This window comes from Pleurodeles waltl, chromosome 2_1 (assembly GCF_031143425.1).
Source record: "Pleurodeles waltl isolate 20211129_DDA chromosome 2_1, aPleWal1.hap1.20221129, whole genome shotgun sequence".
NCBI lineage: Eukaryota > Metazoa > Chordata > Amphibia > Caudata > Salamandridae > Pleurodeles > Pleurodeles waltl.
This window is the reverse complement of record NC_090438.1, coordinates 42,531,130-42,548,444: the sequence shown is the minus strand read 5'-3', so window position 1 is coordinate 42,548,444 and position 17,315 is coordinate 42,531,130.

The window sequence follows — 17,315 nt, the reverse complement described above, 5'->3', positions numbered from 1 at the left end:
GAACTGTCAATTAATCAGGTATTTATAAAGCACAGCTTATCACCTGGGGGAGTCTCAAGGCGCTGGGGGAAGGATGCGGATTAGTTGAAGAGCCACGTCTTGAGGTCCTTCCTCAACGGGATCAGCGAGCGGTATTGACTGAGGTGGAGAGGCAGCGTGTTCCAGAACTTCCCCGCGAGGCAGGAGAAGGATCTTCCTCCAGCCGAGTCCTTAGGGATCCTTGGGGTGGAGTTGAGGGCCAGCTGGGCGGAGAGGGGCTGTCTGGTGGGAGTGTAGAAGGAGAGGCGGTGGTTGAGGTAGGCGCGTCCGATGTTGTGTAGGGCCTTTTATGCGGGTGTGAGAAGTTTGAAGTTGATTCTTTTGTTGACTGGTAGCCAGTGGAGGTCTCTCAGGTGTGCGGTGATAGTGGTTGTGGCAGGGGATGTCCAGGATGAGTCTAGCCGTGGTGTTCTGGATTCTCTGGAGTCTTGTTAAGAGTTTCTTGGTGATGCCAGCATAGAGTGCGCTGCCGTAATCAAGCTTGCTGCTGACGAGTGCCTGGGTGACTTTTTCTTGCCTCAATGGGGATCCATTCGAAGATCTTTCAGAGCAGGGTAAGTGTGTGGAAACACAATGGTGAGACGGTGTTAACTTGGTGGGCCATTGAGAGCGAGGAGTCAAGGATGATGCCGAGGTTGCGTGCGTGGTCGGTGAGTGAGGAGGGGGGGCCGAGAGCTGCGGGCCACTGGGAGTCGTCCCAGGCAGAAGGGGTGGAGCCCAGGATGAGGACCTCAGTCTTGTTGGAGTTGAGCTTGAGACAGTTGTCTTTCATTAGGGCCGCAACTGCCTTCATTCCATTGTGGAAGTTGTTCTTGGCCCTTGATGGTTCATCGGTGAGGGAGAAAATCAGCTGAGTGTCTTTGGCGTAGGAGATGATGTTGAGACCATGGTGTCTGACGATGTTAGTGAGCGGGGTTATGTAGATATTGAAGAGGGTGGGGCTCAGGGAGGAACCCTGGGGGACTATGCAGCTGGTCTCCGTTGGTTTTGAGGTGAATGGTGGGAGCCGGAGTCTCTGGATTTGGCCGGTGAGGAAGGAGCGAATCCACTCAATGGCTTTGCCACCGGCATCATGTAGTCTGGTGTAGAGGGTGGTGTGGGAGATAGAGTCAAAGGCAGCAGAGAGATCCAGGAAGATGAGGGCTGCTGTTTCGCCACGGTCAAGGAGGGTGCAGATGTCATCCGTGGCAGTGAGGAGTACGGTCTTGGTACTATGGTTGCTCCTGAATCCGGATTGGGAGGGGTCCAGGATGTGATTGGTCTTGATGGATTCGGTGATCTGGGCGTTGATGGCCTTCTCGATGACTTTGGCAGGGTAGGGGAGCAGTGAGATGGGTCTGTAGTTTTTCAAGTCCATCGGGTGGGCAAAGGGATTCTTCAGTAGAGGGTTGATCTCTGCGTGTTTCCAGTCTTCCGGGAAAGTTGTGGACTCAATGGAACAGTTGATGGTGTGGCACAATTCGGGGGCAATGGTGGCACTGGCTTGGCTGAAGATGTGGTGGGGGCAAGGGTCAGAGTGCGCCATGGAGTGGACTGATTTCATGATCTTGAGGGTGTCTTCAAAGGTGAGGGGAGTCTAGTAGGGGAGGGTTGGCTGGTAAGTTGAGTCTTTTAGGTGTGGTGGCTGTGGGCGGGGTGGGTGGGTCTTTTTGGGTGTGGTGAATGTGGGCGGGGAGGGTAAGTCTTGGGTTGTGAATCTGTCATAGATGTCCTGGATCTTGCGGTGGAAGAAAGTGGCAAGGTTTTTGCAGAGGTCTTGGGAGGGTGGGATGTCTGTGGTGTCTGTGCTGGGTTTGATGAATTCCTTGACCACGGTGAAGAGGTCCTTTCTCTTGTGAGCGTTGGCGTTGATGTGTTCCTTAATGGCCCATTTTCTTGCTGTTCTGATGAGGTGGTGGTATGTGGTGGCAGCAGTTACAAAGGCTTTGTGGTATGCCATGTTCTTGCTGCTTCTCCACTTTCTCTTAAGTCATCTGCATATGCACTTGGATTCCTGGAGGTCGGAGGAGAACCAGTTGGTTTTCTTGTGGTGTTGATTGTTGGAGGGTTTCCTGAAGGGGCCAGAATGTTGGTGCAGTCGGAGGTTTATTGGTAGAGGTTGTGGGCTGAGGTGTTTGCATCCGTGATGTCCAGTGGTAGGGCTTGGTGGAGGGGTTCGGTGAGTTGGATGTCAGAGACCTTGCTTCAGTTTCTGCGGGGGTGGTGGTGGGCGTGGTGGAGTTCCGTGGTCTTGGTGAAGGAGAAGTGGACTCAGTGGTGGTCGATCCAGTGTAGTTCGGAGGTGTGTGAGACAGATGTTGTGCTGGTGGAGAAGACAGGGACAAGGATGTGTCCTGCTGAGTGGGGTGGGGAGTTGACCAGTTGTTTGAGTCTAAGGGTGGCGAGGTACTATAGCAGGGATGAGGTGTTCTGGTCGATGAGGTTGTCTAGGTGGAAATTGAGGTTGCTGTTGAAGTGAGAGTATGGGTTGCGATGAAGTAGGCTATGGATTTGCTTAATGGGAGGCAGGGTCCAGGGGGGTCTGTAGAGGAGAGTGCCGCAGAAAGTGGTGTTCAGGTTCTTCTGAATCTGGAAGTGGAGGGTTCCATGCCAGGAGAGTGATTATCGGAGCTGGCTGTGATGTGGAGGGTGTTTTTGTGGATGATGGCAACGCCTCCTCCTGGTCGACTGATCTGGTCTTTGTGAATGATCTTGTGGCCATCAGGGATTGCGGCAGCAATGTCCGGGGTTCTGGTTAGGGTCATCCAGGTTCCCACGAAGAAGGCAACGTCTGGGGAGATGGTGTCAAGCAGGTCCCATATCTCTACAGCGTGTCTGATGAGGGACACCTATTCACAAGTCTTGGTTCTACAGATGTGTGTTTTAATCTTCAGGAACCATTGGTCTTAGGTAGCCACTGTCATTAGCAGGGGTGGCTCCTCCTCTATGGCGGAGGAGTGTCTCGGGCCGGCCAAACATACATGCGCACTAGGCTCTGTCCAACCAGGCAAGGCAGTGCCAGATTGGAGAGAACAGGCAGAGGCTCCCACTCTGCAGAGTGCCCAGCAAGGGCACGCCATCCACACCTACCGCTGCTTTCATGCTGCCAGTAGCATGTAAACAGCGTTAGGATTGGACGCAGGGAAGGCTGGGAGCCTCAGTCTGTTCTGTGCAGTGGTGGTGCAGCGAAACAGGTACTTTTTTTTTATTATTAAATTTTTTTGGTCCCTCCCCCCACCATACGCCGCCCCTTCTCCCTCCCAAGAACTGCGACTGGTCATTAGATATCCTTGGTCATTAGACAACCTTAGATATCCACTGTCATTAGATATCCTTAGATACCCTCTCTCATTAGACATCCATAGAGATCTACTATCATTAGATATCTCCTTAGACATCCACTGTCATTAAATGTCCTTAGATATCCCCTGTCATTAGATACCCTTAGATTTCCTCTCTCATTAGACATCCATAGAGATCTACTATCATTAGATATCTCCTTAGACAGCCACTGTCATTGGATGTACTTAGATATCCCCTGTCATTAGATACCCTTAGATAGACAGTCATTAAATATCCTTACATATCTACTGTCATTAGATATCATTAGATATCCACTGCCATTAGATATCCTCAGCTATCCACTGTCATTAGACATCCTTAGATATCCACTGTAATTAGATATCCTTAAATATCAACTGTCATTAGAAATCATGAGCTATCCACTGTCAATTGGATATCCTTATAGATCCACTCTCATTAGGTATCCTCTATCATTAGATATCCTCTGTCATTAGATACCGTTGCATATCTACGGTTATTAGATAGCCTCAGATATGCACTGTCATTAGAAACTCTTAGATGTCCTCTGTCATTAGATATCCTTACATATCCACTGTCATTAGACATATTTCCTTAGTTATCCTCTGTCATTAGACATCCTTTAATATCCACTGACATTAGATATTCTTAGATATCTAGTCATTAGATACCCACTGTCATTAGATATCCTTAGATATCATCTGTCATTAGGTAACCTTGAGTATGCACTGTCATTAAACATCCTTAGATATCCTCTGTCATTAGATATCCTTGCATATCCACTGTCATTAGACATATATCCTTAGGTATCCTCTGTCATTAGACATCCTTTAATATCCACTGACATTAGATATTCTTAGATATCCAGTCATTAGATACCCACTGTCATTAGATATCCTTAGATATCATCTGTCATTAGGTAACCTTGAGTATGCACTGTCATTAAACATCCTTAGATATCCTCTGTCATTAGATATCCTTGCATATCCACTGTCATTAGACATATATCCTTAGGTATCCTCTGTCATTAGACATCCTTAGCTATCCACTGCCATTAGATATTCTTAGATATCCACGGTCATTAGATATCATTAGATAACCACTGTCACTGGATACCCTTAGATATCCTCTGTCATTAGATATCCTTGCAAATCTACTTTCATTCAATATGCTTAGACATCCACTGTTGTTAGAGATCCTTAGATATCCTCTGTCATTAGATATCCTTGCATATCCACTGTCATTTCTCTATAATGTGCAAGGGGAGATATTGGCTATGAGCAGATTTTTAAACAACTTGGTGCCTTATAATGAAATCCAAGGTGACCTGGTCATTTCAGTACAAGAGACAGTCATGGTGTATCCACTCTTCTGGTCACAGGATAGAACTTACACATACATCCCGTATAATGTAATTTGTATCAGATGTGTTGCTTTTTCGTTTTTCCTCCGTCTTTCCCAGATGCGTCTTTTGCTCGCAGTAAGTGCTTGAGGCAGAAAAATGAAAATAAGTGCCGGCCCTCAAAAATAAGTGCTGGTGCTCTGCACCGGAAATACCAAGCACAAATTAAGCACTGAGAGCAACTGAGGGCTTGAGCCATATGCCTGGCTCAGCTCGAGGTCCTCTCGCACCCTCGATCCCCAGATTTCATGCGGCTGCTGCCTGCCGCCCACAACTCTAACCTCGTCTGACAAGAGCTCAAGACAAAGCTTTACTTGATGTAAAGCAGGAGAGAGAAAGATATCCATCAAGTGACTGATTTGTGCAATGGGAAACTCAGACATGGTTCGCGGGGGGTTGGTACGGCATGTGGCAGAGGGGAGGGGGAAAACGACAAAAAAAATCATAATAACTTTTTTTAAACGTACCTTCCTAGCCGCTCTGCTGTCTTCACTGCAGGCAGAGGCTCCCAGCCTGCCCTGCGGCCAATCCTAAAGCTGCTTTCATGCTGCTGGCAGCACCCTGGCTTGGCGCTCCTCTGCTTGCCCTGCGGCCAATCCTAAAGCTGCTTTCATGCTGCTGGCAGCACCCTGGCTTGGCGCTCCCAGCCTGCCCTGCGGCCAATCCTAAAGCTGCTTTCGGGCTGCTGGCAGCACCCTGGCTTGGCGCTCCCAGCCTGCCCTGCGGCCAATCCTAAAGCTGCTTTCGTGCTGCTGGCAGCACCCTGGCTTGGCGCTCCTCTGCCTGCCCTGCGGCCAATCCTAAAGCTGCTTTCGTGCTGCTGGCAGCACCCTGGCTTGGCGCTCCTCTGCCTGCCCTGCGGCCAATCCTAAAGCTGCTTTCGTGCTGCTGGCAGCACCCTGGCTTGGCGCTCCTCTGCCTGCCCTGCGGCCAATCCTAAAGCTGCTTTCGTGCTGCTGGCAGCACCCTGGCTTGGCGCTCCTCTGCCTGCCCTGCGGCCAATCCTAAAGCTGCTTTCATGCTGCTGGCAGCACCCTGGCTTGGCGCTCCCAGCCTGCCCTGCGGCCAATCCTAAAGCTGCTTTCATGCTGCTGGCAGCACCCTGGCTTGGCGCTCCTCTGCCCGCTCTCTTCAACCCGGCAACACAGTGTCGGGTTGGAGACAGCTCAGTGCACATGTGTGTTTGGCCAGCCCGAGACGGCCGGCAATACATACATGCGCGCTGAGGGGGAGTGATGTGCACTCCCCCTCCGTTCCTGTTATCGCCCGTGGCCCTCCCATCTTTTACAATAAAACCATAGTAAACGTAGTTTAGTATGGTTTTCTTGTAAAAGATTTGCAGCTGCTGGTGGTGGGGGCAACGCCCCTCCGCCATAGTGGCGAGCCGCCCCTGGTGAAACTAGAAAACATGGGATCAGTCCCGGCTTCCCTGGTTCACCAAAGTTTGTGATCCTAAGCAAATGTGGATGTTGTGTTTGATTCAATAGACTGTACTCTTTCCACATACCATGAAAAGACAAAGATGCAATAAGTCCTTTATGGAGGAATATTCCCCAGGCACTGCAGGAGTGCTCATTCAGTTCACTGATACTCACTAAGTACACATTGTCCATTTCAAAACTGGGCAGGCCCATCCTGTCCGTCCTGCCCACGTACCAGTTGTTAGGGCCCAGAGTCCCACCCAGACTGCCTGGATTAGTTGGCCACTCTTTCGCATTTCTCCTTGCCAAAGCCTGGAATTATCTTCGTTCACCGCCCCCCCCATTCCACCCCCAACCCAACGCCCCACGCAATCACCTAAACTATGGACATTTCCATAAATCCCTTAGACCCGGCTTTTTTAATGCGTCCCTTTTTTCACTCTATGGCAGACTCTAGTTTTATATTAACCCCAGGAGGTGATTCTTGTGTGCTTTTCAAGGAACCATTCATTCATTCATCCTGTCTACCAACTCCCCTGCGTTTGAACTGCTGCAGGCCCGTATATTTGCCGGCTCTCCTGTAGATAAGCACCTCAAAACCCAGCAAGCCCGAACACTTCCTGCACATGGTGACCCCGGTTGTCCATTCTCAGACCCATCCACCCTGCTGGGCCAGCTTGGGCTGACCATTGCTGTGCCCAGAGAGACCACAGAGCCATGCGTCTGTCCATCCCAGGCACAAAGGGCGCATAGCCCCATCCAATGTGTCCATTTCCCTCAAAAGTATAGGTGTCTTGCTTAAAAGGGCCCTATGGCCAGCCACACTGCCCAGCCTTTACATACAAGCTCTCCTAGACCATTCCATTGAAGAAATAAGGTTCTCTGGGCAAATGCAGTCTGGACACTCCTTGCAGAAAAGACCCCTGGCCCATCCAGGCTCTCCTGTCCTGAGGCCTGTCTCCTCTGCTCGTCCGGTAACAACATAGATCCAGGGCTTTCAGCAGGATGACATTGGAGAGAGTTTTTAAAAGGGGCTTAGCCAAAGAACTGCAACTGGGAATCTTTTTGAAAAGGGATGGCCAATGTAAATAAGGGCGTGGCTTAAAACATAAAAATAACTGTGCTTCACATAGCATAACATGTGAGCGCCTCTCCCTGATTTCATCCAGCCACATCACACAAATACAAACATGCGCCTAAAAGAAGCCAGACCTATTGGCTACGCCAGTGCTTGTTAGCACTATCAGCTAAATAGTAATGGTATTGTTCTCAAACAGTAGGACTGAAAATCGTTCAATTCTGAAAAAATAAGCGAGCCTGATGAACCATTACTGAGGTCTGAGGATGCGGTATAAGTCCTCAGAGCGTCTCAGTCACTCCCTTCCCCCTGCACAGCGCCTTGCTCTGCAGCCCATCTGTGAGGCACTTACACCCTTTGTCTCCCCACATTTCTGAAACCCCCCATCTGCATAGTTCAAGCCTCTTTCCTCTGTCCACCCTGTCTGCCCTCCCTCTTCCTCTGCACATCCCTCATTGCACATGCTTCACCATCCACCCAACTCCACAACACACACTTCACCTGTGAGGAGCTCATTTTGCTTTATTTTTGCCCTGTTGGCTTCTTGCCTCCTTTACACACTCAGGGCCTGACTTAAGGAAAGTGGGCTGCACTGGGTACTACGCCGCTTTCCTTGCGTCCCTTAGCGCCCCCCTAACGCCACCGTGTGTGCGCCGTATCTAAGATACGGCGCACCATGACGGTAGTTAGGGAACTAGCATCAACATTTCTGACGCCAGTTCGGAGCTTTGCAGGATTAGTGTCACAAATGTTGATGCTGGTCCTACAAAGCTCATTGACGCCCACTGTAATTAATGGTGAGCCTCCCTTTAACGCCAGCTCTGAGCAGGTGCTAAAAGTGCCGAAAAAAATTGCGCCATTTTTTCAGCCCCCCTCCAATGGGGGAACGTCCCTTTTGCATACATTATGCGTGGCGCAGGAATAATATAGAGCAAATGGTTATAAAATGGAGCAATGCATGCACTGCACCACTTTGTAAATTTGGCGCGGCGATTTTAGCCTCATTGGGTCACATTAGCGTAATAAAAAATGACGCTAATGTGGCACAAGGCGGCTCTGGGGGCTCTTAAAACTGCCCCTTAGTGCTCGCAGCTACAAGTGGCACCTCGTAGGGCTCTGTGCTCTCTGCAGAGGAGCCATGGACCGGATGAGCATGAGTTCTGAGCACCTTTATGACCCACTGACACTTGCACTGCCTTCAGTTTCAACTCCTGAGCTCCTAGATCATAAACCCAACCACAACCTGCGCCCCCTGGTTAATTACTTCCGGGTCCGAGGCCCAGCGTGACCCACTTAAAGTCCTGCATACAGCCCGTAGGCTGAAATAAGCCCCCTCAGGCACATTCTGTGTGCTCAGTGCTGCAGATGAGCTTCCAGTCCCAACTCTGCCATCTCTTACAGTTATACACTGTGGGGCCTGTCTGCAGTACCCACGCCTCCCCTCTCTGCCCACAACCCCAGCATTGTTACCAGAAGGCAGGGCAGTAAATTACAGCTTTATCCCCCCTGTCAGGCCACAGCCCTGAAAAGGCAGAACGCGGTGTTTCTGCCAAACCTCGTCTTTTATAAAGGGTGTTTCCATAGCACCGACCGTACTTCAAGCCGCTATTTAAATGTAACACCCCCTGCTGCCACTCAGTGGGTGATACTAGGAGACACCGCCTCCCCCTGTCAGTACCAGAGTCCAGAAGACAAGCCCCTCCCTCCTCACACTGAGCCCAGAGCCCCCTCCCTCCTCACACTGAGCCCAGGGCCCCCCTCACGCCTCACACTGAGTCCGGAAGGACCCCCCCTTCTGTCACTACCAGAGTCCAGGAGACCCCCCTCCCTCCCTCCACTCACTGTCTGGAGAGACTGATTCCCCCCTCCACTTACCTGAGTCCAGGAGACCCCCCCCCCCCCTCCGCTTCTGTCAGTGCCAGAGTCCAGGAGACACCTCTCCCTCCCTCCACTCACTGTCTGGAGAGTGACTCCCCCCTCTCCTTACCTGAGTCCAGGAGACCCCCCACCTCCCTCCCTTCTGTCACTACCAGAGTCCAGGAGACGAGACATCCCTCCTTCCCTCCACTCACTGTCTAGAGACACTGACTCCCCGGCTCCTTTCCTGAGTGCAGGATACCAGGACTTCAAGTGGGATGAAAAAAACTTGGGGGGAGTCTCTCTAAGGGGGCGGGGACGATGTAATGATGTAATTAAGGGCCTGACTTAAAAACACATAAGGTAAAAACCTGTGCTTAACATAGTGTGCCGCCCGACTGGTAGTTTGCAGCTTCTTTCTGTCATTGCATCCAGATATTACAACAGCTAACAAGCCAGGACTATTGGCTTTATCAAGAGTTGTTAGCTGCATAAGATAAATGAAAACAATGGCTCCATTGTATGAAATATTGAAAATGCTTCAGTTCTGAAATGATGAGACTGAAAGAACTATAATGCGTCTCTCTGAGGACACATCAAAGGAAGTGAAGGGGGGCGCTCCTGCATAAGTTAAGATGTTTTTTCTGCCCTGAGGGTGAGGTGAAAAATGCAAAGCCTGATCGGGACCCGTCTCAGCACCTGCTCTTTCAGCACTGGCAGGACCAGGCCATTTAAAACCCTGCACGAGACACCCTTAGACACTACAATGAAGAACCACCGGAGAGTTCCGGAGATATAGATTTTACAAGCAATTATTAATGAAAGCATTATCACTCAGCGTGAACAAGCCTTGACAAATTCAACCAATTTGACACTTAGGAACTTTTTCAAATAAAATTTAGGTAAGTGTCAATGCAGTCGGGTAGAAGTACTCTAGGCAACCAACTCTGGCAGGGAGCTAGTCAGGGCGGCAAGAATGGTCCTTGAAAACAGTTACCTCCCCAGAAGAAGCAGGCCTAAAGCAGTTCCAGGTGCTTTATCCGCGTTGCAATGGATTCCTATGGAGTGGTCCTGATGAAAGGGATGAGGGTTGCTGAAGATGGTCCAAGGATGCTGTGAATGTGAGGCGGTCGACAGGGGTCTTCCTGCAGGCACTCCTCGTCCACGAAGATGGTATAGAGGTCCTGGTTGTAGGGTCGATGTCCCACAATGTCCTCTCATATCTGACTGAATGCTAGTTGCTACTGGACCACCAGTCGCCCAGTGTCACTGTCACAGGCCAATCCTTCCTGGCTTAATAGCTCACCTTCTGAGGGTCCCAGCAGCTCTCCGACAGCACTCCTGGGTTCAGCAAACCTGGGTGCAACTCTGTGTGTCAGGTCTTGGTCCTTGGAGCTGCACGGCGATGGTGGTAGTGACTGGAAGACTATGGGCTACCAACTTGCCCTAGCTGGCTTCTTCAGCTGTTGTGTTCCTGTGCTGTGAACAGGAGGCCAGTCAGATGGTCCTTGGAGTCTCTTGGCTTGACTGGGCACCTGGATGGGACAGGACTTCTCCCCGAGCAGGACACAGCAGACACAGTCCCTCTCTTCACTAGCCACCAGGTGCAGCAGGTGCAGTCCTTGTCAGTCTAGCCTCTCTTTTCTGGTCCCAGGGTTCAGCAGGGTAGTGGCAGGGGTGCCCCCTTTATGCTCGGAAAGTGCCCTCAGGGCAGGATGCAATTGGTAGCCAATGGACTACAAGGTTCCCTCCCACCTAGTGACACTTCCTGTGGAGTGTGACATCTGGCTATCAAGGATGCACCATTCAGCACAATCCCAAGATGGTGAGACCCCTCTCTCGGTGTTCAGGTCTCACTAGCCCTCCCCTGGGGTCTGGTTGCCTTAGGGCTACATGCCTTTAGGGAAACCAGTTTGGCAACTGGTTTACCCTCTCTGCTCCCTGTGCCAGCCTGTCTGCCTAATCAGTGGGTCAGCCTTTCCAACTAGTATGACACATTTGCCCTTCAAAGGTGGCTTCTACTTTGAAACCTGAGTTTTGGGGCTAACACCCAGGTGGCTTCCTGCAGGATGGAAGTAAGACCTGGCCTGCAAGCCATCATTGTTCTCCTTCCTGAGAGTCATTGTCACGTCTCCCCAAGAGGGCAGAAAGTTGACTCATGGAACAGGATCCATGTGTGACCGGGAAGGCACAAGAGTTTTAAAGCAAACAAAGTGGCAGCTTTATAAAAGCTTCACAATGCAGCAAGTTACATTAACTTCAACTTGAAATACAAGACTGGCTTAATATAACAAGTTGTTTTATACTTCAAGATGTGTACTGTTCAGGAGTTAGCACAACTTCATCATCAGCGTCTAATCCTGTACTCGCTAATTGGACGATGATAGAAATGGGGTCTCTAGTTGGCAGAGGTATACACCCTTGTCCAAGTAGAGACCACAATTCTAGTCAGGGTAAGTCACAACACAATCCACATTATCCTGGTCCCACCCTCTGGTAGCTTGGCACTGAGCAGGTTGGCTTAATTTAGAAGGCAATGTGTAAAGTATTTGTGCAATAAATCATACAGTAACACCGTGAAAACACCACAAAAATACACCACACAGGTTTAGAAAAATAGCTATTATTTATCCGAATAAAATAAGGTAAAAACAACAAAAATCCAATAAGCACAAGTTGAATTATCACTTTTAAAAGGTTTAAAAGAATCTCAATCCTTAGAAATAAGCAGTTGTTTATTTGTTACACACAGAACCTGGGATGCGTCAAAAATAACGACGCACGGAGACTTCAAAGGAGGAGATGTGTGAAAAAATAAGGTGTTGTATTGTATTTTCTGACCTGGCACAGAAAATGCGTGGTTTCTTTCCACGGTGCTAGGGGTTTGTGTTGTTTTTTGCCACACAGTCTTGGTTCCTCACTGCGATGCAGAGATATTTTGACTCCCAGGGACAATGCATTGAAAATCCTTGACGTCTGGAAGAAGGAACAGGCACTGCGTCGATTCGGTAGGCGATGCGTTGAATTTTCCGTCGCAAGGCAGGCACAGCGTAAAATTTCCAGTTGGGATGTTGGTGCTGCGTCGCTCCGGCCGGCTGTGCATAGATTTTTCAGCTGTGATGCAGGCTTTGCGTTGATTTCTGCAGGCATTGCGTAAATTTTTTACGCACAAGGAGTTTCTTGAAGGGATGAAGTCTTTGTTGGTCCTTAGACTTCAGAAACAGGACCCAAGCTCAATCCAAGCCCTTGGAGAGCACTTTTGGGGAAGGCAGAGTCCTTCTATCAAAGTCAGAGGCCAGCAGGGCAGCAGTCCTTCTCAGCAAAGCAGTCCAGATGAGTCCTTTGGGCAGCTGGCCAGCTCCTTTGACAGGGTGCAGGTGTGGGTCCAGAAGTGTCTGATTTGGTGGGGTCAGAGACCCAGTTTATATACCCAAAATGCCTTTGAAGTGGGGGAAACTACAAAGAGTGGTTTTGAAGTGCACAGGTTTCCCTTTCAGCCCAGTCCTATCTGCCAGGATCCTTGTGGGGGGTTATCAGTGCTTTGTGTGAGGGCAGGCCACTGGCCTTTCCTTTGAAATGTAAGTAAGAGCCCCCTCCACCCTTCCTGTCCAGGGAAACCCTTTCAGTTTATGGCTGTCTGGGTGGAATGCACAAGGGGAGCCGTCAACCAGCACAGACCAGACGTGGATTGGAGACAGGCTGTAAGGCACAGATGGCAGTAAGTGTAGAGAAATGGCCACTTTCGAAAAAAGTGGCATTTCTAAAATAGTAATATCAGATCCAACTTCACCAGTAAGTAGGATTTTCTATTACCATTCTGGTAATACCAAACATGACAGGGCCACTCCTTCCAGATCTGAATCTACCACTCAAAAGTATATGAGGGCAGTTCTAATGCTAGTCTATGAGAGGGACAGGCCTTACAGCAGTGGAAAATGAATTTATGAGCTACTAATCTACTAATAAGGGATAACTGGACCTGGAACAAGGTGTAAGTACCACTGGTACCCACTATAAGCCAGGCCAGCCTCCTACATTGGTGGCAGCGGTGGGATAAGTACTTGTAACTGCTTTACCACTTTGTCATTGGTGCTTTTCGTAAGAAAACCATATTCTAAATACTTATAAATATACACAAGTAACCTTAACAGTCTTACTTTCTCTCTAAACACTTTCTAAAAAGTTTCAGAAAAGTTTGAAAAAGTTTTTCTCTTTTCTTTAAAAGTTTTCTAAACTTTTTCTCTCTGTCCTAAACTCGCTCTTTCATCTGGAAACAAGATGGCAGAGGTTTGAGACACACTGGAGGAGCTCTGGGCACCACCCCGGGGTGGTGAAGGACAGGGGAGTGGTCACTTTCCTTTCTTTTGTCCAGTTTCACTCCAGAGCAGGGACTGGGGGTTACCTAAACTGGTGTACACTGGCTTATGCCAGGAGGGCACCATTTGTGCCCTTCAAAGCATTTCCAGAGGCTGGGAGAAGCTACCCCTCCCCAGCCTTTAACACCTAATTCCAAAGGGAGAGGGTGTAACACCCTCTCTCAGAGGAAATTCTTTGTTCTGCCTTCCTGGGACTAGGCTGCCCAGACCCCAGGAGGGCAGAATGCTGTCTGTGGGGTGGCAGCAGCGGTAGCTGCAGAGAAAACCCCAGAGAGCTGGTTTGGCAGTACCTGTGATCCATAGTGGAGCCCCGGGGATGCATGGAATTGGCACCCCAATACCAGATTTGGAGTGGGGGGACAATTCCATGATCTTAGACATGTTACATGGCCATATTCGGAGTTACCATTTTGAAGCTACATATAGGTATTGACCTATATGTAGTGCACGCGTGTAATGGTGTCCCCACACTCACAAAATCTGGGGATTTGGCCCTGAACGATGTGGGGGCACCTTTGCTAGTGCAAGGGTGCCCTCACACTTAGTAACTTAGCACCTAACCTTCAGCAAGTGAAGGTTAGACATATAGGTGACTTATAAGTTACTTAAGTGCAGTGAAAATGGCTGTGAAATAACTTGTGCGTTATTTCACTCAGGCTGCAGTGGCAGTCCTGTGTAAAGATTTGTCTGAGCTCCCTATGGGTGGCAAAAGAAATGCTGCAGCCCATAGGGATTTCCTGGAGCCCCAATACCCTGGGTACCTAGGTACCATATACTTGGGATTTATAAGGGTGTTCCAGTGTGCCAATTGAAATTGGTAAAATTGGTCACTAGCCTATAGTGACAATTTTAAAGGCAGAGAGAGCATAAGCACTGAGGTTCTGATTAGCGGAGCCTCAGTGACACAGTTAGTCACTACATAGGGATACACATTCAGGCCACAACTATGAGCACTGTGGTCCTGGCTAGCAGGATTCCAGTGAGACAGGCAAAAACAAACTGACATACATGTAAAAATTGGGGTAACATGCCAGGCAAGATGGTACTTTCCTACATGTAGTATGAATGTCCACCAACATTATAAGGTCTATACCAGGTCAGCACCAGTCACTAAATGGTCTCTTCTGCAACCGACTACCTGTATGCAGATACAAGGCTGAGTTAGATAGGGGTCTCAGATGCTAAGAAGGCAGATGTGTACATATATGTGTGTTCACATGTCTGCATCTAACCAACCCAGGGCATATTACCCTAGCTGCAGAACAGCAACCTTATCTTAAAAGGCAGATACTGATGTTTAGCACTCTCAGTCCATTCAATAGAATTTACCATAGTTGAAACTCACATAGCGAGACTCACTCATAATAAATGTCCAAACTCAGGAAGTTAAAAAGTGAAAAACCAGGAGGTATTAAATCGATGGATCCCATTTTCTGCCAAATTTTTCATTTCATTTAGCAGGAGTCAGTTAACACATTACTTACTTACGCCTATTACCCTTGCTGGGGTACAGGCCAACAACCAGGACTCTCGAGCCATCCCTGTCCTGGGCTTTCCTTCAAATTTGACTCCAGGTGCAGACCATTTCCTTGCAGACAGCCTTGAGGCCTCGATGTCAGGTGCTTCTTGGCCTTCCACTTTTCGTTTTCCCTTGAGTGTTCCAGGAGAGGGTTTGCCTGGTGATGTTTTGTGACCCTTCCAGCCCCAGTGTCTTTTCAGGATTTCTTCATGAACTGGGGGTTGGAAAGTCTGCTGCCGTAGGTCTTTGTTGCTGATGGTATTTGCCAGCAGTTTTGGAGTATTTTCCTCAGACAAGTGTTGATGAAGGTCTGGACTTTGATGGTGGTGGTCACTGTTGTCCTCCAAGTTTCTGCTCCATACAGAAGCACCAATTTTATGTTGGTGTTAAAAAGCCTGATCTTGGTTTGCAGTGTCAAGTCCTTGGAGCTCCAGATCTTCTTTAGCTGAATGAAGGCAGTCCGTGCTTTGCTGTTTCTTGCCTTGACATCAGTGTCTATGCTGCCCTGCTTGTCTATGACACTGTACACGTGGTGCTTCCTAATTGACTTTGAAAAATGAAATATAAAACTCTGGGTAGTCACAACTAGATCTCTTTTAACTGAAAATGGACCAGGGGGTTGGGCTAAGAATTCCTCTCAGTGTAAGAGCCTGTGGTATGAGGTCCACACGGCACAAAAAAGTTTTAAAATGAAAAAAAGTTCACTTAATTAATGTAAAAAATAACTCATGTAAAACAACTTCAGACTTTCTCATCTATGACACCATCAAGCACATTGGTGGTCATCACCCAATGTGAACACACTTCCCAGGTGGTCCCCTGACTAGAGACAGTACATTTTTAGCCATGCGCCCACAGGAGGTTACGTGTTATGGGCCCACATATGGGTGGTAAGAGCTACAATGTATTCTATCCAAAAAAAACTCTCTCACTTTATTCTTAAAAACGTGGATGAAAAATTGACCTCGACTTAAAACTGCATATTATTCTCTCCTTTCTTTCTATTGAATGGCTGTCTTCTCACCTCCTTTCTCTGAGTGCCTCCAATCTCGGAGTACAGCCTTCTCTAGGTCACATGACTCTTTGCCTTAGTCTCTGATACTGCATCTGTACAAATTACCCACACCTTATATCAATAATAACATCTCCTTCTTCTTTCAAACCCTCGCCCTGCAACCTAACACCACCTAATCTTGTGTAGCTCATCTACTCACCCCACCAGCCACCTGCATGACCCCCCCCCCACCCCACTAATGATTACACTTAACTACTGGGAGTTTAAGATAGCACAAAACACAGGAGTAAACGCCTAGAATGGTTCCCTTGAGGTCACAGGTTTACAATCACCTATAACAGTGGCTTAACCACTGGCCTGGGGTTGAGGAGCAGTGTGCTACTTACCACAAAGTGCTTCAAAGCTTCACCAGGAGCAGTAAGAGCTATACAAAATGCTAATGTAAGACAATCTCAAGACACAAAAATGAGTGATGAAAAATGCTTATTGAGAAGCAGAACACATTGACTATAGATTATTGATAGACATGTTTCTCCAAATAATTTCAGTCCCTGAACCTGTTGGAGAAAGTCTTGGGTGCGACAGGTTAGGAACCACGATGAACCATAATGAACTATATTTAATACACAGTGCGCCATGGTGGTAGTTAGGGAACTAGCATCATAATTTTTGGCGTTAGTTCGGCACTTTGCAGAATTTGCGCAAAAATGTTTACGGTAATCCTGCAAAGCACCTACAGGCCCATTGAAAACAATGGGAGCGTCTTTTTATTGCCTGCTCTGAGCAGGCGTTAAAAATAAGCTGATAAAAATGGTGCAATTTCTTTGCACCATTTCCCCCCCCCCAACTGGGAAACGCCCTCCCCCTTGCATACATTATGCCTGGCGCAGGAGTAATGTGGCGCAAGGGGTTACAGAGTGGCACAATGCAAGCGTTGTGCCACTTTGTAAATATGGCATGGCATTTTTGGCCATCTAATGCCACATTGGCGTTAAAAAAAATGACGCTAATGTGTTGTTAGGTTGGCGCTAGGCCCTTGCAAGTCTGGGCCTTAGGCTCTACGGTACTTGGCTATAAAAGAAACAGTTTGAGGCAATCTGACTATTCCATACTAGCCATTCTAATACTATTAAACTAGACAAACTTCATAGAATTCAGCTTTACTACCACATTAGGAATCAGCACACATTTCACTTTGTTGGTAATAAGTTAGGCATTGCTATACCGTTCGCTCTGTTCTTAGTGCACTTGTGATGCTGACACTGTTCACTCTACAGGACTCTGCTTTTTTGACACACAGAGTACGAT